The sequence below is a fragment of the Hetaerina americana genome, unplaced genomic scaffold, assembly GCF_022747635.1.
Source record: "Hetaerina americana unplaced genomic scaffold, ioHetAmer1.1.p SCAF_13, whole genome shotgun sequence".
NCBI classification, from domain to species: Eukaryota; Metazoa; Arthropoda; class Insecta; order Odonata; family Calopterygidae; genus Hetaerina; species Hetaerina americana.
The window spans coordinates 839679-861494 of record NW_027286403.1 but is presented as its reverse complement, the minus strand read 5'-3'; the positions used below and the strand labels follow the sequence as shown (position 1 = coordinate 861494).

General features: G+C 41.1%; 1 protein-coding gene across 5 annotated transcripts in view; it reads right to left on the bottom strand.

The window, feature by feature from the left end:
- The window catches only part of LOC139686039 (Ig-like and fibronectin type-III domain-containing protein 1), an 862041-nt gene that overhangs the window by 413624 nt on the left and 426601 nt on the right, over nt 1-21816 (bottom strand). For 4 of the 5 annotated variants that reach the window (XM_071583132.1, XM_071583131.1, XM_071583134.1 and 1 more), the window contains exons 1-2: nt 18953-19259; nt 8170-8206 (exon numbers count right to left, since the gene is read on the bottom strand). The gene's annotated coding sequence lies outside the window, so the exon portion shown is untranslated. Of the gene's footprint in view, nt 1-8169; nt 8207-18952; nt 19260-21816 lie in introns of those variants that run through there. The other variant, XM_071583133.1, reaches the window with a different exon arrangement.

Below are 21816 nucleotides of genomic sequence, written 5' to 3'. Positions count from 1 at the left end.
AAATAAGTAGAGTTTGGAAGAGCACCTGATGTAATGGTTGATGCCATTCTCAGGAAATTTTTAAATATAATTTTTCTGCATATAATGCTAACGAATTTTTAACTTATTAGTATTTAGGAATAGAAAGTTTACAATTCCCTAAGCCATGTAAATCTCGTAGGCACGTTAAATTTTCCTTATCCTCGGTTTTCTCAGGTATCCTGGAAGTCCAAATATAGGTAATATAGGCAATAGCGAGTTTTGGAGTGGTAGATTTGGGTTGTATACGGTAGAATTATAAATGAAGTATAATAAAGACCGAAGAAAAATAGACTTGGTAGGATTGATTTCCTGAATAGCTGTGAAAAATGATAGCTAAACACGTCAAACATTTTCGAATTTCCGCAAAGGGGGGATAATTATCAATGACTACATAGTTGTCGTGTAATTCGTAAAAACAGTCTGAGGATCTTCAAATTGAGGAGAGGTATTAAACGTAATACTTCTATGATTATCATTGTTCAATCAATATTGTATGAATGATTTACGGTTATCCGAAGCGGTATCATTCTCAAGTAATTATGGTTAAGAAAGACCTGAGATATCTATATAAAATTTATTCTGCATATCACATAATTCCTATGTACATAATCTCATAAATTACAGCGGTTAATGTTGATTTGTTCTGTTTCGGAATGTCGTAGATTGAAGTTACTCGCAGTTTGGAGAAGATCAAGGCTCGGAGTATGATCGAGTTCCTTCATTTGAAAGGTTACAATGCCCGGCATAATAACGATGAAATGGTGGCTTTTTATGTAAAAGATAGCCCTTCATATGTCACAGTTAAGGGGTGAAAAAGGAATTTGCAAACAGGCCACACGTCCCTCAGAGATGATCCAAGAAGTGGAAGACCATCACTCACCGACGATACTGCCACAGTGAAGAAGGGAGAAGACTATGTATATCGTATTAGAGCGAAGAGCTACCCTCCAAATGATTATGAATGAGAATAATCTTACTTGTTGCAGTACGTGGAAAATTATTAACGAAAAGGCACACATGTGAAAGGTATCAGCACGCTACCTTTGACAGCACGATCTGGACGAAAGAAAATACGTCGCGATATCCAATCAAAGCGATTTGGCTTCGAAATTTCGCCCATTCTATCCTATTCTCCCGATCTTGCCCCAAGAAGATTTTTTCCGGTTCCAAGAAGTCAAAAATCGTTGCGGGGTCGAAGATTTTGTAACAAAAATAGAATCATACAAGAGGTGGAACAATCTGCTGAGTTCTACAATGACGGTCTTCGAAAGGTCAATTATCGCTCGGAGAAATGTCTAACTCTGGATGGTGACTACGAGTATGTGGAGAATTGCTGAGAATAACAAATAGAAACAAGTTTCTCTCTCAACATGATTAATAGTTAATGACTCCCCCTCACAGAATCAACTGAATTGTATCTTTCATTTGTCAAATATCTATTCATTGGGACGAAAAAGACTAAAAAGATAGTTCCACTTTATGTATGAGGAAAAACCACCCCGATTCAAAAAATTTAAATGAAAACAAACAAGTTACTCTTTTTCATCATAAAATGAATCGTTCTGAAAAAAAATAACACTTCAAGTTATCAAATTGAACGTAAAACTCAGATTACCAATATTTAAAATGTGGTACTCCAAATTTGGGCGTGACCACTATTTAATCTACCTTATATTATACCTACCTTATATTTACACAATTTCACCAAACCACTTTATAACGTGCATTTAGAATCAAATTATTAACTTAAGATTTATAACTTAAAATAGGAAAAAACGAAAGTCATTACGGATACCCATATTTGATGGATTTACCAGTTTCAAAATATAATGAACATATATTAGTGTGAATATAACCAGCGAAATTTTACAATGTATGCGAATAATATTTACACACCTGGCTTCGATTGGCCGCTAAGCAATTAAAAGATATCTCAAATAGACGAATTATTACTCCCAACTCTTTCTTTACCCTTGATTCTCAGAAAATTATAACTTACCCCCTCTTTATTCAGACAACAAAACAGTTTTAAAAAAACCTAGCTAGCTGCATTCATCCATCATGTGTGGATAATCAATTGTTAGTAATCGAAAGCACTATCTACGAACCTTTTTTTGCCTGCATTGCTAGGATACCATTGACACCTTGCAGATTTCACCGAAGTGTCTCCTTGCTAGATATCACGGTAGCTCACCTCTGTACGGACCTAAAACTTGGCGAATAGGGAGGTGGAAAAGAGTGAAGAAAGGTAGCGAATGTGCGTTTGCAAGAACTGCTGAAGAGAGGTGAGCGTCGCTTGTTTTGAGGAGGAAAATCCCCAAGGGTTCGATCCCGGTCCCCCCCCCCCAGAAAGACACGGCTCCACCCACACACCCCCCTCGAACACCCACGTACCCTTTCCGTTTCTCCACCCGCCCTTGTTCGCGTCCCCCCTTCCACCGACCCAACCCTTTCCCACCCCCGCCCTTCCCTCTTTGCCATTAATCTTGTTTCGGCTGAATGGGGCCCGAGGCAGGAAGTAGAATAATATAAATACGTAATGCCTGAGAGGACCTGAGGCTGGAGAGCATGTTTGAGGCGGAAGTTCCACGCCTCAAGGGGCGGGTGGGGGGAAGGGGAGTCGAGGACTTATGAAAAACTTAAAGATGTGACGATAAAAACACTGTCGACTCCCCCGGCCCCCCTTCTGCAGGGAATGCGGGGAGAGAGCTTCGAGGGCTTCTCATCAGATGTCGCCCCTGGGTGGTGACGCACTCGGAGCGAGGGGACGGAGGCGAGAAGAGCCGTTCCCGGCGCCCAGTGCCACCCCCCCCTGTCCCCCGCGCTCTCGAGCGCCTCCTCGCGCGACGGCCCCCAGGGTACGGAGGCGATGCCGAGAGCTCTGACTGCAGGAGGCGCTGGAAGATGATGCCGGTGGCGCACAAGGCGACGGAAGCATTGCACCCTGCCCCTTGACCCCTTGGAGTCAGTAGGGAAGACGGTGGAGGACAGTGGCGGGGGGAGGTGCGCGCCAAGGAGGCCGCCTGGTGCACTCGAGGGCTTTCTTTAGCAAGAGGAATAGGAAGGAATCGAGGGAAGGGTCGCGTGTGGGGGTGACACCGCCCGCGTTGGCCGGGAGGTCGTTTGGTCTCTCTAGATCTGCTTATCATTCCTTCACCGACAATTGGAGACACTGGTGCTCAAAACTGTGGACCATCTTTGTGGAACTAACTCAATTTCGTAATGCAAGCATTCTCTCTACACCTATTTTGTGCATGATGAGGGTGCAATACATCGAAATCTGGTCGGTAACAAATTTATAACTGGTGGAAAATCGCTAGTATTTAAGGGCAATATGCTCCGATACCTTTGTATGAACTTATATCAGATATGCAAAAAATTCTCTTTGAAAACCAACTTTAAAACAACGAAAGTTACTCAGAAATTCTCTACGAGAAGTTCGGTCCACGACATTTGCAGAACGTTACCTGGATATTTATCGAAGTCACGCTCTTTTTTTTCGGCAAACTTAAAACAAAATTATTATTGCGGTTATTGTTTCCGTTTATATTGGAACACCATAACAGCTTAAGAATTTAAGCACAGCAAAGTAACAAGTTTGACAGCGCATACAGTGATGGCCATACTTAGAATCATCATTAACCATTCAGAGAAGCGGACCTATGACTACTTAAGGACTGAGTTCTGGAAGGGGTGAGGCACGGGTGATGATATGGCAATAATGATGCCAGTAATACAGTACGTACAACCAAGTAGAGTTTGTCTCGTAGATTTTGATAAGGCATTTGATCAAGTAATTTTGGTAGATGCAATGAATGCAACAGAAAAAAAGGATGGTGGATGGGCACCTTAAGCGCTACCTGTGAACATCTACATCTACATCTACATCTACTCAATACCCCGCAAGCCGCCGCAAGGGGGTGTGGCGGGGGGTGCTAGGACACCACCCATAATTTAGAAAAGAAAAATAATTAAAAAAAAAATCGCATGCAATAGCGACAAAATCATATATAAAAAAAAACATGGCATACATTCATGCATGAACACTTACACCCCACACACATGCAAACACAAGGCAAACACACCAACTAACATACACATGCACCTGAAAGTATACCTAACATCTCTATAGTGTTTAATTTTGTTCCGACTTGTAAATTCAAAGTTTTTAATATTTCTAAAGTGACTTCGGTTTCTTGCTATTATGATTACTGATTGTTCGGGGAAAGAAGTTTTAAAAGTGGTGACAGGGAGGATCCCAGTAATTACAGACCTATATCTCTCACTTCTATCTGTTGTAAAATATTAGAGCACATAATTGTCAGTTCAATAATGAGACACCTTGACAACATTAACTTTTTAAGTGACAATCAACACGGATTCAGGAAAACCCGCTCCTGCGAAACCCAATTAGGATTATTTACACATGATTTACTTGTATCTGGTGAGAGAGGTAGGCAAGTGGATGCCATCTTCTTAGATTTTCAAAAGGCATTTGATAAGGTCCCACATGGTAAACTCATTCATAAATTAAAGGTCGCGGGTATAAACAAGGGCGCTATAAGTTGGGTTAAAGATTTTCTTTCAGAGCGGGAACAGAGGGTAGTCCTTGATGGCGCTAGTTCCGACAGCGTTCGAGTCACGTCGGGGGTACCTCAGGGAAGTGTGATCGGGCCGTTACTTTTCTTGATTTTTGTTAACGATTTGAACCGCGAAGTGAAAAGTAACATTAGGATGTTTGCGGATGACACGGTGATCTATCGGGAGATATCTGGGGATGAGGATCGTTTTATTCTAGCGCAGGATTTAGATTGCATTACTAAATGGTGTTCTAACTGGGGATTGACTCTAAATTATAATAAATGTTCAGTGGTAAATTTCTTTAAAAGATCAACGGGATTTGCTTACAAATTAGCTGGAGGTGACCTAGCAGTAGTTGATACGGTAAAATACCTAGGTGTCACATTCACTAAAGACTTAACTTGGGGGACTCACATACGTAAAGTCTGCGGTCAAGCAAATAAAAAATTGGGATTCATTAGACGCATTGTCGGCAAAAGTGACTCAAAGGTCAAGGAACGCTGTTACCACGCTCTTGTAAGGCCTCATTTAGAATACGCATGCAGCGTGTGGGACCCGAGTGAAAAAGGTCTCATTCGGGAAATTGAGAAGGTTCAACGCCGGGCAGCCCGTTTTGTAAAAAATTCCTACGATAAAACGCAAAGCGTTACCGAAATGCTCATGGATTTGGGGTGGGAATCATTAGAAGAGAGACGATTCAATGCAAGACTGAAATTATTAAATAAATTCAGATCCGCATGTTTCAGCACCGAGGTCTCGCAGATTATTCGTACTCCTACATACATTGGTCGCTTGGATCATGCATATAAAATTCGGGAAATAGATGCCAGGACTAGCCGACTCAAGGACTCCTTCTTCCCACGGACAATACGGGATAGCAACTGTAGGATTATAGATAGTAAAAATTCCACTTGCCACCCTCAGTGTCTAAAAAATAATTAGTTCTACTTAAATGCATGCTCCTCCACTAACCTTATGTGTTTTGTTATAATAACCCATTCTTTCCGCATGATATCATTCGTGTTCTGTTCATCTGTTTTTAAGTTTCCCTTTCAGTCCCTCTTCCCTCCCGGCGGGGGGAAATTCCTGCTACCTGCAACGTTGGGTCGAATTCCCTTCCTTTTACTGTCTCTTTGGGGGGTTGAGTGTTTTGTGGTGCATTTTCATGTGGTAGTGATGTTTCACATTCTTGCTTGTTGTGTCCTGGCTTGCGTGTTTTAGGATGGCTTTCGTGCTGTATCCTGGGGTGCAGTTTTTTGTTGTTTGGCGGTGTATGTGTTTGCATGAGTATTGGATGGAGGGAGTTTTGCATGAGTGTGTGCGCTGCTGGGGTGTAATTTTCCGTGTTGTTTTTTGCATGTGGTATTTTTCGTTTTTACGGTTGGTGACCTAACACCCCCCGCCACACGCCCTTGCGGCGGCTTGCGGGGTATTATGTAGATGTAGATGTAGATGAATGAGTATTTGTACCTATCTGTCTTGGAATCTATCTCCCTTAGTTTATCTTTGTGGTCTGATCTACCTAAGTAGTGTGGGGCCATTATAATTCCTTCAGTGTCATATTTAAACTCGTTTGTTCTGAACCTTTCTAAAAGTCTAAGCCTCGCTTGTTCTCTCCGCACTTCAAGTGGTTCCCAGCCTAAATCCCCTAAGAGACCTGTCACACTTGTGTTTTTATCATAACAATTTTTAACAAATCTAGCGGATTTTCTCTGGACTTTATCTAATTCTTTTTGCCAAATTTTCTCCCACGGATCCCAAATACTTGCGGCATATTCCAAATGAGGTCTAACTAGAGCAAAATAACACCTCTCTTTAACTTTTTCATTACATTTCCCCACCACCCGTTTTATGAAGCCAAGTTTCTTTAAAGCTGATCCGCATATTGTCCTGATATGTGCTCCCCATGAAAGGCGTGGTGTTAGAACAACCCCCAAATATTTAACTTGATTTGCCGTAGTCAATACTGAACCCTCTATTTTGTAGTTTATATCCTGTTCCTCGATTCCTTTATTCCAAAATTTCAAAACTGCACATTTATCTATATTAAGTGTTAATCCCCATTTATTGCACCATTCCGAGATATTGTCTAAGTCTCTAGAGAGTAGCTCGCGATCTAGTTGGCTCCTTAATATTTTAATTGGTCATAGTCACTTCCAAGCAGGTTGGTCACGTGCAATTTTAAGCAGTGACGTCAGTGCGGGCAAGTAGTCTCATGACCAAATGTAGTTTGCATTCACGCATGGACACTGGAAGTTTCGGACAATGTGTAGGAACATCTCAGGCTGCTCAGGTGCGTGTATCGGATGGATGAAGATAAGGTCGTGGTTTTTAACGAAAACCTGGAGGAAATAGCAAAAGAGGTAAGAAAGAACGGGAGATATAAAAAAGTCTTGGAATTTCATAAGATCAGTTAGGTTAACGGATGGATGAGTTTTGATTACGTAACATGATAGCCATAATAATCATTGACGAGTATATGATAAAAGCGATGTAATCAGTGTGGGATGAGAATATATGTTAAGGCTTCCGAGAGTGAAAATGGCTTAGTTCAATATTTAAATTGAACACCAAATTTAGAGCAGGTGGAACAGTTCACCTATCGGCAAAACAAAGAACGGAAATAGGGTTCAAATTTTATAAAGTGAAACGCCGGGAAAGGTGTTTGAGAAATAGTCGCGAAAAACACGCGATGTGAAGTGCGGTTTTTACGGCGCGGTGGCATCGTTTAGAGCAAGATGGGAGTGTGGAGATGTGGTTGTGGAGGTGGATCCAAAAGGTGAAATAAACGGAAATGAAATAGGTAGGGTGAAAAAGGGAGGGGAATTTATGAAATATGTGCCCAGGAGGTAGGAAAAGTGGATTCAGGTAATTTTGATTGGAGAAGGATTGCTAATAACTGATAGACAGAAGATTGGTAAGCAAGAGAGGAAATGGGAGGAAAAGGATGGAAATGAAGTGAACGGAATGAAGGAAAGTGGATATGGAATGTTATAAGGATGCATTTCGGTCTAAGTTTCTGTTTTATTCGGCGAGGTTTAGATGTGCACTTGCGTGGTAAATGTCCAGCCAAAAGCTACCTCAAGTTATAGGCTATGAGACACATGGCCATGAGAGCACAGCGAATTAAAAAATAATTCTTGAAAATACTTCATCCCCGAAGCAAATCGTAGTTTAAACGCATTGTCTCCAAATACTTTTGAATCAACTTAGCTGCTACACTCTTAATGAACTCTTGATCACAATAATTTGATATATTTATCACAATGAAAACCTTCAGTTCAAATACGAAACATCACTCAGCAGGAAAATTAATATTTAATTAAACAAGGTCTACAAATATTTTTTCATGAAATAGAAAGTTCGAGCGGAAATATTTCAGTTTACTCTACGGGTTCAGGCTTCACGGGTATTTTGAAGATACAACACGTTGTAATTTAAAATAGATCAGTGGAAAAGTACTCAACATTTTCTATGGGAATATTTTAGATTTATTATGTTTAAAAATCGCACTGAAGGAATTTTGTGATGAGTATGAAACTAAAGCAAAATTTTAATTACACTCACCGGTAAATGCAGCGAAGAATGGCAGCACAGGAAAATTCTGTAAATAATAAAAGATGTGCATTAGTTCACCTCAAAAAATTACAGATAATTCGCCAAAGACTGATTTTATAAGAATGGAAGGGACTAACTTATGCATAATCTATACATTTACGTGCTCCCTAAATGGCAAGGTTTCAATTTCAGTGCCTGCAACTAGGTGAATTGTTGCTACCAGGAGCATTCGTACATGTCATCAAATAGCGAAGGACATTTAAAAGCGTAAAAAACTTATTGGTAAATGAACGAAAAGTTTAAAAAAATGAATTTGATGGCTTAAAAACATTCAATAACAAAATATTTAACGCAGTTTCTGTCTTAAACTTCACATAACAGGAAATCAAAGCGAAAACCTCTCTTATTCCTAGAAACACTAATAGGTCGAGGTAGAGGCCTGCTCCATCCAAGGCAGATATTTCACCGCCACGTATTCACCTGATCATTGCAAGGATACACGAGAACCCCTTTCTAATATGTTAAATACCTACCACCGTTTTGGATGTTATAAGCTAAGTGTGTTCATAAATATATAAATATATATATATATATATAAATAAATATATATACTATATATATATACATACATTCAAACACGAAATCCCGCCAAACGGCGAATAAATACTCATATATACAGAAACAGATATAAGGTAAAGGGATAGTAACACATATAAAGGACCAACACAATAAAGGTGGGGAAGGCGGAATCGAACGGATCACAAGAGTAAAAATATTTCCTTGACCGGGACTCGAACCTCGGATCTTTCCACTTGCCGGGCGGATGCTCTTAACCACTTGAGCTATCGAGGAAACGTAATTTATCCTGAGATCCGTGGGTTTAATATGTCGCCAAGCGCCCCGATTCTTTAGCCAAGAGATGGCGTCAGGGGACTGTTTCACCCACCAAAGGAGAAATAGACAATACACAAGAGGGAAGGCCAGTGGTTTTAGAATTCATACAACATCATACAGGAAAGGAACAGTGCGTTTCGTGGCACGCATAGCCAGAAGAAAGAGATGAGCCACATTGGCCAAATCGCGTTAGTTTAAATATATATATATATATATATATATATATATATATATATATATATCTACCCTCAAAGTAAATAATGAAAAAATTAAATTGCGTAAATATTCTCAAAAGTATTCATATTGACATCGTCGACTTTTAAGTAATTCGAAAATTTTCATATTTTTATTAAAATATGGCAGAGTCCTCGAGATGAAAGCAACCGTTGGTAATGGAAGAAGCATGTATGGTGGGGAGGCAGGACCAAAACAGGGATGGGAAGTGGGGTGGGATACTGCGTTGAAGCAAGTTCTTTAAAAAAATCTGGTAATAAAAATAATATCAATTTCGAGAATGACGTTGAGGTAATGGAAAACAAAACGTAGAACGCGAAAAACTAACGGGAATAATAGCACAGTGTTACGCCAACATGTCAATGTAATCTTTCCAGCCACATCACAACTTAATATTCCTACAGCGTCCTCTCGAGTCTGAATATTCCTCGGTCTTCCTCCAACGGAAAGGAAATTACATTTCTTGCGACGCTCAAAGCACACGAGAACAATTGAACGGGTGGAAGCCTTTAAGTCCTCAAGGGTGCTGGGATCATTTGAAACTAGGATGACTTCGTTTGTTGGTGTGAGTAACTATTGCTCCGCTTGACTACAAATTATGAACTCGGATGTCATAATAAAATCCAAAATGTTACGTGGTTAACTCTCTAGGTATGGAGGGAGAAGACTTATGAATGAGTAGCGGGGGGGACATATAAAGGTAATGGCCGGAAAATCATCAAGGAAGGACAGTAAATTTAGAGAAGCCAATTAATAAATTTATTTTATCAAATTCATTAGTTTGACGATGGCCTAGTGGGGCAACGTATAAAGGAAAGGAAAAAAATTTGCTCTTTGATCATGTATTTAATAGTGTATTTATCAAAATTATTTCATGAAAGAAAACTTAGGGCATGAAAGCTACTCAATTAAAATCTCTCCCGGGATCCGTTCTCTTTCCATCTCATTTACCGAAACCTTTTGAATTGGTACCAAGCATAATTACATATTTACTTAACCTAAAGCCACAAAAGACGAGAATGTATGAGCAAAAGTGAATATTAAGAGTATTTTAATGGAACAAACACAAACCATCACATTAAATGCACTGAAAACTCGGCGCATGAATTATTACAGTACAGTGGCTTTAAACAAATAGGCTCAATCATGGGGTACTTGGTAAAATATCTTAGCAAAGGCAATATTAAAGTTACACGTTTTTTTGGAGTGAAAGCTTCCCTTTACAAAGAGACAAAATGAACTATATTCCGCACAAAATTCAAACAAACCCATAACCCTTGAAATTTTTTTTCAATTCATCATCAATAAACATTGTGATTGTTTTTAGACGATGCCAAAATATTTAAACCATATAGCTATTATTAAAAATCGGAATTATGGAATCCTGACAAACATTTTCAACTCAGTGATTGCAGAAATATGAAATAGAAAAAAAAACGAGATGGCCTTGCAAATTTGAGGATGGTTTCTGGAAAAAGGCGTAGGTAACTCTAGACGTGTTTGAGGTAAAATAAGCAAAGGCATTAGAGAATACCAATTTTTAAAAAATAATCAAAAATGTGCATTAAAAAAATATTTTTAACGGTACAACCGGTTCCAATATATTGATGGCATCATCAATTAGCCATGAAATGAAACCGGCCGTAACAAAATTAAAAGCTGTGAGGTGCACAAAGTGAGATTTCACAAAGTTGACCTTGAAATCAATATAGGCCAATCTCATTTTCAGAAATGCTTTACCCCCGATTTTTATTAGTTTATGGTTAAGCCATGGATGCCCCTACGGTTGAAGGAGGATAGAGAATTTTCAAAAAGCTGAACAGAGGAAGCGTTTATGACATCAAGCGAATCGCAGTCACTCAGCACTTTAACAGAAAGGGCGGCCCTGACGAGGGTGTAAAGTGACTTCACGACAGAGCTGAAAGTATTCAATCTCACTTTATAGCGCTCTCTTTCAACCTAAAACAAGAGATTTATTTTCTAGATACCAAAAAATAAACGGGATAGAAAGAAAGTAAGAGAATTAAATAAATTGCGGCACCGGAAGCAAAAGCCTAACTGTCTCTCCTGCCTGACCCCACTCCGTCGCTCCCTAATATATGCGAGCGGTATGGCGTTAAAAGCCACATAATGAGTAAAACGGAGTTAGGGTCGCTCTGTAAAGCGAACCCGAGTGTTCAATGGAGGCAATTAAGACGACATCGGGTTATTTAACGGGAGAGCCTACGTGCTGCAAATGGTAGAGGGCTGCGTTACCCTAGGGGTGCGGGTCGTTGGTGCACACCAAACGCAGCCACTCGCAGAGGGAGGGAGGAAGTCTAAGGGGCGAATGAAGGGAAATGAGAGGGGTGCGAATGAAAACGGTCTTGGGCAAAGGGGTCATATCTGCTTAAAATTCCCCAATTCTCCGTCTCCTTGAAGTGAAAAACGACTTAGCGAGTAACTGCGTATTAGCGATCAATATACACGCATGTACGATATAAGCATATTTGTATTTATTGTAAATGATGAGAAAATAAAATTTCCTCGAATGAACTTTAATGTGAGGCCTCCCGTTTGCGATAACTCCAGCTGGATTCTTTCTCGATCTCCTTGTCCGTTTAATACGACATTTTTTACACCCCCTGGTAGTCAATAACTCGTGGAGTAAATCGCTTTAGGGTGGAACTCCCCAAATGCCCTCCCCCCATTCACCCTCACATTCCCCTTCCGCCCCTCGCTGCATCAGATATTAAATCGATGGCGTAGAACCCGCTCGGAAGGCCGGGAGCCAATCCAAAATCCTGGCAGAGTGTTTTTGGGGGAAATAAATATCTCCGATAAAGGATATGTTGAATGATAATACGAGGCTACTGCTACTCGGTAGGCACACGAGGGAGTGAGAACCTTCGCTTCCCTCGGTCGCATGAAGAAAATCCGTGATTGCCCGACCATTTTCCTCATTCCCATTTCAGGGATACACTCCGCGGCAGTTTGACACGCTTTCCGAAAAAAAAGAAAATGCAGTTAGTTTTAAACCAAACGGAAAAGGAATACTCGGTTCATGATACATATAAAATATCGAAGAAAGTACACGGTTTTAGGATTCCTTAAAAAAATCACTCCACGCGTGGAGAATAAAACCCCACAAAAAAGACAAGCCTGATAATTAGATAATAACCTCACTGACGTTTAACATACCACCAAATGAGCGGAGATTTTAGTTGCTGACGCGTTTTTTTCCTGGAAAACCAAAGGCAGTTCAGGAGAGGGAACTGACCCTCCTCACTAAAGCGTGCAATTTCCACGCCGTCAATTATGTATACAGCTCATTTCGGGATATAGATCAAACTTTGGGATCAAAGAATGTTGTTTTTGAAAACGAATACCGAAGATTTACCTTGGTTAAAATTCTTGATATTAATCAACAACGAAAACGATACATTATAATATATGTATGGATGTGCAGTAAGAATTTTACTAAAGATTTTTTATATTTAATTGTTAGTAAACCTTTATACTACTAAATGTTGCCAAATATAAGACTTAATAACAAAATATTTTACAGTAAATCAATAGCCTCCTTTATTTCATTCTTTAGGCAGCAGAAATTATTCGAAATCTCAAATACGTTTCAAATTTCGAAAAAACTGCTGTCAACAGACTATCAAGTTGTACTTCACTCTATTTTGTGACGGATACTTCCTCTGTTCCGGTAAAATAGATTCATATGTCATATTTCCTACGGGATAAAAACCTTAAAGGACAGGAAATAGTACACAGGAAATATGCCTATTCCAGCCACTCCGATCTGAAATCCGTCCATCGGAAGTACAGGTGACACATTTATTTCTGCGTCACGGAAAAAGCTCTTGGCTTTAAATATCTTTCCAAGTATTACGAGGGCGGTTCAAAAGTACCCGTGTTAGAAATGAAGTAACCATTTTTTTCAAAAACATTTTTTTTCAATATAGTCCCCTTTTAGAAAGATACACTTCTCCCAACATTGCGGCCATTTTTTTATCCCCTCCAAAAAATAGGATGTCTAACTCTCCAAAATACGCCTCTGTCTCGGCGATAACTTCCTCGTTTGAGCTAAATTTTTTTCTCGCGAGCCATTTCTTCATGGAAGGGAATAAGAAAAAGTCGCAGGGAGCCAGATCGGGTGAATACGGGGGGTGCGGCAGCAATTCATAACGTAGTTCATGCAGTTCATGAAGTTGACAGCCGGATCAGCTTGTTGTCCACCGTGAGCAATGGCGGCACCCATCGGGCCGACAATTTTTTCATCGCCAACTTATCAGGTAAAATATTAATTGCCGTTCCGGTCGACACACCCATGGCCTCTGCTACTTCGCGCACTTTCGTTCGTCGATCAGCGAGAATCATGGCGTGGACTTTTTGAATGATTTCCTCGTCTGCCGGGCGTCCTGGTCGCTCCTCATCAAAAACAGATATTCGCCCACGCTTAAATTCGTTGAACCAATATCTAACTTTGGCCATATGGCGAAGTGTCCCCATAAACAGCATCCAACTTTGTTTTTATCTCCTCGCATTTCTTCCCATCCAAAAACAAAAAGCGAATTACCGAACGATACAGCTCTTTTTCCATCTTTGCGAAAATCACGAAACACGTCTTACTCGAATGGCTGCCAAATCCAAATAAACTTTTAAATCAGTCTGAAATTTATTTCACCGTCGTGTGATAGATGGCAGCACACGATGATAACATAAACTTCCCTCAGGAACGCCCTTTGTCGTCAAACACGGGTACTTATTGAACCGCCCTCGTATTTCTATTGTAAATATACATATAAGAGAAATATAAGGTAATATAGTAAAATAATATATAATTTACAAGTTATATACCAGAACTTTCAACGTGATCTTTTGTTTGATTAAATATGTACTGAGAACATCATTAGCCTGATTTTTGGCGGGATTTATAAGTTCGTTCGCAGAAAGAAAAAAATGAGAGGAAAAGAGTGCTTTGGCCACGGTGGAATGCGAACGGGTATTTTACCTAGAGAAGCCAGACGGAGCAGTTGTCCACGCCCGTAGCCCTGGAGGAGAGGAAGGTTCACACCTGAAGAGACAGAGACGACCGGAAAATTGGTGGCCAAGTGAAATCTTGATATGAGAAAAGAAAGCTGGTTTCAGTCGGAGCGAACAAAACTGCCGTCCCGTGGCATTGAAACACTTAAGACGGGGCTCTGGAAGCCGGCCGTGACATAATCTCTTTACTCTTTAAATGTTTAAACCTAGGGCGCAGTCAATGCAATCAACTCGGAGCGCAAAACGTATGATGGGAACGCAAAGGCGTTTAAAATATGGGCCCGGCAATGAAAACATTCCGAATGACGGCTAATTGGCTAGAGGACGCGAAAGTTTACCCCTGTTTAAGTTAAGGGTTTTCCATTATTCCCTCGTCATACAAGGAGGCGGCGGAGAGACTGTGTGGGGAAAGATGAATTAAATCAGAAACGAGGGTCAAAGCCTCCTGTGAAGTGAATCGGGAAAAGGTGCTCAAAGATGGGCGTGCGCATGTGCTACCTCAGAGGAAAGGCTGAGCTTCCAGAACGTCTTCAATTAAATTGGCAATTAAATATACCTTCACCTTTCACAATGGGCAGGAAGAATTCAACTGATAAAACTTTTCCAACTCCAAGTGCCTGTTAAGTTTTCGAGTAGAACCATTACGAGGAGTATTATTGAATGTAGGAGTATTATTCTTGTTGAAATTATTATCATTTCCTCCCCAAGCAGCGCCGTATTTATCGTTATGCCCAAGGGGTTTCGGCCCATCTGTCAGCAAATTAATCATGAGATTCCTAAAGCACATAGAGTAAGCCTTGACATAACTAGAAATTTCTATACAAATATAATCATATTCTGGGAAATGCATAGTTATAGATTCTCACTATCGGATATTTGGCGATCCGTCTCGTTTGAGCTGGAAGCTCTTGATTCCTTCTATTCCTGAGAGGGGAAATCTTACTCGCCGTTTTCATAATAAACTCCAATTGTTAACTTCCAGGAAGAAAGAGGAAAGAAAAACAATGGCTAAGAATAGCCTGAAAGAACTTTGGCTTGAAGAATTTTAAATCTCAACAACGGCAACCACTTAATTGTTCAAATGCACTCTTTTTTGACAAGTGATGGGCAGCAGAACATCTGAGCAAAAGAATGAATTTTAGGAGCTTGAAAGGAAAGAAATTAGTTGGGCTAATCCCTCCTGCGCTTTTGACCCAGTGAAAGTTTAAGAACGTGGCCTTGTACAGAAGACCCTTGCCGATTAGTGGCCTATTCAAGGCCATGAGGTTTTCCAGGTGTAAAGGAAACAGATTGATTTCAAGATTAAAGCATAGCCGAGAGAATACAATTCTGAGGTTACACTAAGGCCAGGATTTAATTTCTCGGCCATGAAATGCAAAGAATACTTTTCAAATTCTAGCTTGCACGTCATTGAATAATTTTTTTACCGCATCCTAATGTGCAATTGTTTGTTTGTTGGAAGTATATGTATTTGCATGCGTGTAAATTGAAAGGATTTTTGCATGAATGTATACGCGCCTGCGGGCATAGGTTTACATGGATGTGTTAATTCTACATGTGCTTTTGTTCCCTTTCACGGGTGGTGACACGGATGGCACTGACCTCACGATACACCTGAATTTCTTTTGACTGGTATTCATCGGATAAAAGTTTTAAATTCATTCCTATACTTTTTAGCAGAGGACAGAGGCTTAGGTTGCAGAAAAAGGATTATTAACCACTGCTCAAGGTCTCAAGGTAATTATAAATTTTGCCATAATGTCACGCTGTTACGAGAATAAATGTATACAGCTCATAAGAAATGACCTCCTGTTAATAAAGGTAACCACTTCCACCAGACATCTTGCTCGTCGGCATAGGAAAGTCTGGCAGGAGGCAAATGCAATTATCTACTATCAATAGACATGCACCTGTATTTATATCCTTTCTTCTTTCAAGAACAAATAAAATTACCACTTAGTTTGGTCTTCTAATTTAATACTTATTTCCAGCATATTGCGGAAGTTGTTACAGAATTATGGACGCAGGACTTTCCATGATGAACACAAGAGTTGGTGAAATTGTTTACGAGGAATAGTTTTTTTGTACTTTATGCAAAGTTTTGCGGCCAATTCCTCTAAACGAAGAGGACTTTTCGGCTTATTTTATGAGTATTTCCATCTTCTGGGAGATTACCAGGGGAAAGGTTGAAAATAACGTGGTCACAAGAATATTCATTTAAAATATTGTTAATGTCGCACATTGCGGTGAAGTCTTGGTGAGTTTTACACCGAGTCAGATAATTTTGTGCCTTTAGGTTTGCATATTGTCCAATTTTAATCCAAATTAAGTCCGATTAACAAAAAATGTCAATATTAGTGAATAACTTTATATGGGTCGTATTGCCGTGTCAATTATTGCCAAAAGAGTTAGAACGAATGCGACAGACTAAGGCAGGATTGCAAGAAAAATATTAAGAAGTCTTGTCTTCAGTGAAGCTTCAGTCGTTCAGTGTTGGGATCAGCGATCCCAAAATGTGACGTTTCACAAAGAGCAGAATTAGAAAAATCGAAATGAGGGAACGAAACGATCAATAAAATTCTCTCAAGTAGACGACGCTCAAAGGTATTTACTTTGACGTTCCCAGACCGGATCTCCTCACTCACCAGAACAAGTTTTTCCTCATTAACAGTTTGCAAGTTGTCGAAGTCAACCTCCGTTTCTGATCAGGGCATTGCACTGGTTTGTTGCAGGTGTTGAACCGAAGGGTATCATGCCATTGGGAGGAGAGATGATGGAAAAATGGCATCATTCACCCACCACCTTGCTTAAAATGGGAAATTTAATGTCAGTTATTACCAATGAAAACTGAAAAAATGTATTCCCTAATTTTTGTAGTACATTGAACGGCTTCTTTACAAAAGTCTAGCGGTACGTAATCTACGTGAGTAACCAATTACAACTGGCTTTAGAGAATCGATCCTCATTTTAATCTCTTACTATATTTCCTGAAAATAAATTTCATTAAAAATACCCCATTAATGAAGTGGACAAGCATTTTTTCTGAAAAAATAAAATAAACTTTATCCTCGATAACCAGAAAACAATACTCTTTACCCAGCATTGCATATCATCCTGCAGCACAAAGTAATCGCCGGAAAAACTATCGACAATGAACTGACACAGTTATTGCATAAAAAAACCAGTAAAAATTGCGATTCGCACGATAAACTTTAATATACTGTTATAATTCTCTTATAAACAAGTAGTAAAATTACATATATATATATATATATATATATTGCTAACTATAAACACAGTAATCAACCCGAAGGTTGGCTTGGCAGATGATGGTAGTGTTCACCCAGTGCAATGTCCGAGGGCGCGTGAAATTCACCATTTATATTACTCACTGGCATTTCCTACACTTACACACAAAAGGGACCCAGAAGCCATTCAATTTAATGTCCTGTACGATGGACAGGAAGGGCTTGCTACATCGCACCTCAAGCAAGGAACGAGCTACGACCAGGTAATCCTGAAAACCCTGGGATTTGAATCCGGAACCTCGAGATGGGATGTCAGTCCAATAGCGAGCGACCTTGCCAACACAATCCCCACGCGTCACATAATATCATGTGTTGCCAGGTTCACCATACATCTGCCTGTTAGTATAGCATCGCTTAAAAACCCAAAATACTGAAGCGTATTCGTCACTTCGTAGTGACAATCCAAACGGATAATGTTGAGGTCCAAAATACGTCGTTTTCGCCCGTGCCTTCTCGGAGGCGTTGGGACTTTCCAAATAAATAGCAAGGTTTCTCCTCCACTAGGGAGCTAACTGGTGAACGGTGAGTGGCGTTGGAGATTAACGGGACGATAACAAAATCAACGAGCTTTTCGCTTTAATCCCGCAGTAAACCGTACTATCAACTTTCATGGACACCATCAATACCAATTATTTAACTCAATTAAACCACGATGGACGCGTTTCATTCATGAGCCCACTGTCTCGTTTACGCAACCAGAAATTTCTCATACACCCAGAATCACCATATAACTCTCGCATAATTGAACACTTTTTAATTCCAGACGACTCGGTTTAAAGGTCTCCAATTCATTAATACCATAAAATTGACAAACATTAAGAATGATCAATGCAGTTTGCTTATGGCTTGACTCAAATGTGGCGAAGTTTTTATTTAAATGGAAAAAAATATTCACGCTCGTGCCTGTTAAGATTTCTGCGAGCGTCTTCTTCCAGCAGAGAGGGAAAGACTGCATCGAGAGGCGCCGCGGAATTCATTCTCCATCGGCGCATTGCCATCCCATTGCCCTCGCATCCTTTTGTCTTCCTCGCGCGCACACAACTCAAGAACTCCGAAAGCTAGCCTACCTTCACACTTCACGTAGCGCAGTCTCCGCTCGATAAGACGCCCACTTTTTGGATCTGGATCGGGAAATAGAGGCGAAACAATCATATGCACGAGAAAAGAATTTAAAAAAATACGCGAGAATAGGTGGCGAGCGCGTGGGAGGGGGGGTGAGGTAGGGCCAAATATTGTCGGGATCGTGTTGAGGGTTCGACGGGAGTCAAGAGAGGGAGAGAGATTTAGGGGGCGATGTGGTTTCGGGAATCAGACACGCTTACCTCCGTCAGCCACTTTCCGGGACTTCACTTCCACTCAACGGCGCCCAACAACACCTTTCGAGAACTTGAAAACTTCCCCGTCGGTGGCCACGGGGAGGCAAAGCCCACACTCAAACACTCAAAGGACGGACGCACTCGGGTCGAAAAAAACAGCTGTCGCCAAACAACAAGAACAACCACGCCGAAGCACACGGGATTTCCCCCTTGGGAGACGTCCGTTCCCTTTCCTTTCGTCCCGCCTGCAGTCCTGGAAGCAGTCGGGCCGCGGGAGCACAGTGCGAGGAGCAGCCCAGAGACAAATGCGGACGCAACGAGCACAGCGGCCGTACTGAGCGAGGAAGCGGAGAGGCAGCCGTCCGTGTTGTTCGACCCCCACCCCAGGCATCCAGCACTCCCCTCCGCGCGCCCCCCCTGCCGCCCGAACGCGCGCCTCCCTCCCCCTCAACCATCCCCCCCCCGTACTCCACACCCGCCCCCCGCCAAATGGAAAAGTGTTTCTTTCTTCTGGCCAACTCACCCCACCACCCCCTCTCCAACCCTCCCCGCCAACCCTTCCACCGCTGCCCACACCCGCTCAGGCACCCCTCCCCCTTCCGCCCCTCAGAGCCTCTCACTCTCCTGTCCGGTCAGCGAGCAAGGGGCCCCAAGATAACGACCTCTACAAGGACGAGGAGGGGGAGGGGACACCAATCCGAGGCATCAAAATAGGGGGGATGGGCGTGTGTGTGTGGGAGAAAGAAGCCGCGTGCTAATATCTTCCGCGATTTTCCTGTCGTGTGCGCTGCCGGCGTGTTTTTCGACAAGGAGGACCGCGAATGTTTTGTTAATACCTTTACGTCCTCGCTTCTCGAGGGAGCCCCGTGCGCCCTTGCGGACGTCGTATCAGAGGGAGCCCGCGCCGCTGTTCACACACGAAGGATTCTCTCCCTATTCAGGCAGCTCGAATGAGGTTGGCTTCACCGAAGACGATATCCCTATTTACCATGAGAACATCGTTTTTACGGAACAGTATATTGGATCGAAATTCAAACATCATTGTGACAAACAAAGAAAAGAGTGGCAGATTTCCACGCTCAGATAAAATATGGCGAAAAAAAGAGTTTTGGAACTGTTGAATTATAAATAGTCGATGATTTTCCTCTAACGAGTTTTTGAAATGCATCCGCGTCGGAATTGCATGCCATCGGCGCTGACACCATGGGCGGCGGCATTTATAGGTCACAAGCTCAAAACATGGATCTTTGTGTGGGTAAAATGTGACTGTGCTACGTGAGCTTGGTTACTCGGAGTCGGTGAGTAGCATTTGCCCTCGAGTCCTTCAAAGCCGCTTCGAGGGAAACAGTTTATGCACATGCGTTCAATTGATCTCTTGTGTAGGATTAGTTTTCTCGCTGAACACTTTTAATTTAATTTTATCGAAATCTGGCATGAAGGAGTCTCTCTGAGTATTATTTCAGGGCCCCTGAAAGTTGAGTTGGTGGTAACTTATGATTTTAACTAGGATGGATTCAAAATTCCAGCTAACAACCACAGGTTGTTGTGTGTATTGCACAATGTGGTTTATTTCCTGCGTTTATTTCTTCGGGTTAAACCCGTCGTAGGTTACCCTTTCAGCTGGTAAATTAACTCGCAGTAATGGCAACAAATAACTGCACGATTATAGGAGTCCGAATTTCCGTGTTCGTGTGCTCGCACACACACACACACACACACATATATATATATATATATATATATATATATATATATATATATATATATATATATATATATATATATATATATATATATATATATATATATAGAGAGAGAGAGAGAGAGAGAGAGAGACCATAAAAATAGTAAGCAACCCTAAGATCGGTTTGGTGGGTGATACCGCAATAGAGTTCACCCAGTACTAAGCCGAACGGCGTGTGAAATTCACACAACAGGGAAGGGGGGCCAGTTCCTTTCCCTGCACGGGTTTTGGTTTCCGATGAAGATATGGTACCCGAAAAATCACGCAGCTTATGTGGAGCTGCAGGTGCCCAGAGATACATACCCGGGAATCAAATCCGAGCCCTCCGGTCATTGATCCAACACTCCACCCCTGGACTACCGCGATCCAAATATATGTATATACATATAAATATAAATATGAATTTGGAAACCAAGGATTATAAGAACGAATAAATGTTTGCATATTCTTACGGCTAATTCACCGATGATTAGATGGAATACAAAGAGCAAAATATTTGAACTAATTGCCACCTCCTATTTATTTCGTTTTTAAACTTTCACAGCCATTCAACCTGTGTAATTCAACCTGATAAATGTAACATACGGGCTTTTAAGGCCCGTATATTCCATACGGGCGTAGAAGAAAATTTTTAATTACACGGGTAGTACGACACATAGAAAGTTAAGTCGTTCTCAACTCCGTTCCCTAGGACCCATCTTTTGCGAGATCACTTTGACAGCTGAACCAGCAAAGTTCTACAAATATTCATGTGATGAATTCCTTTGTTTGTGCAATGATTAATTTTTCCAACTAGCCCTGCTGAGAAATTTTTCACCAACCAGTTTTTTCACCAACTGAGTAATGGAATGTGTTAACTGAAGGCGTTCGGTATATGAACCCGAGGCCCTCGGCAAAGAATGCGCCCTACTCACCGGGACGAAATGCCCCTGCATGATCAAATGATTTCTTTCGGGGTAAGAAGTTTTTGCATGCTCCGACCAGAAGTGATTTCTTGGAATTTTCTATTTGGTACCTACGTGACCTGAATAATGATTTAAAATTTCGGGCTGTGCATTGTGATTCGAAGTGGGCCCAAGCGTTTTCAGTCGCCATAACCGCGAAGTGTTGGAAGTTGGCGATATTG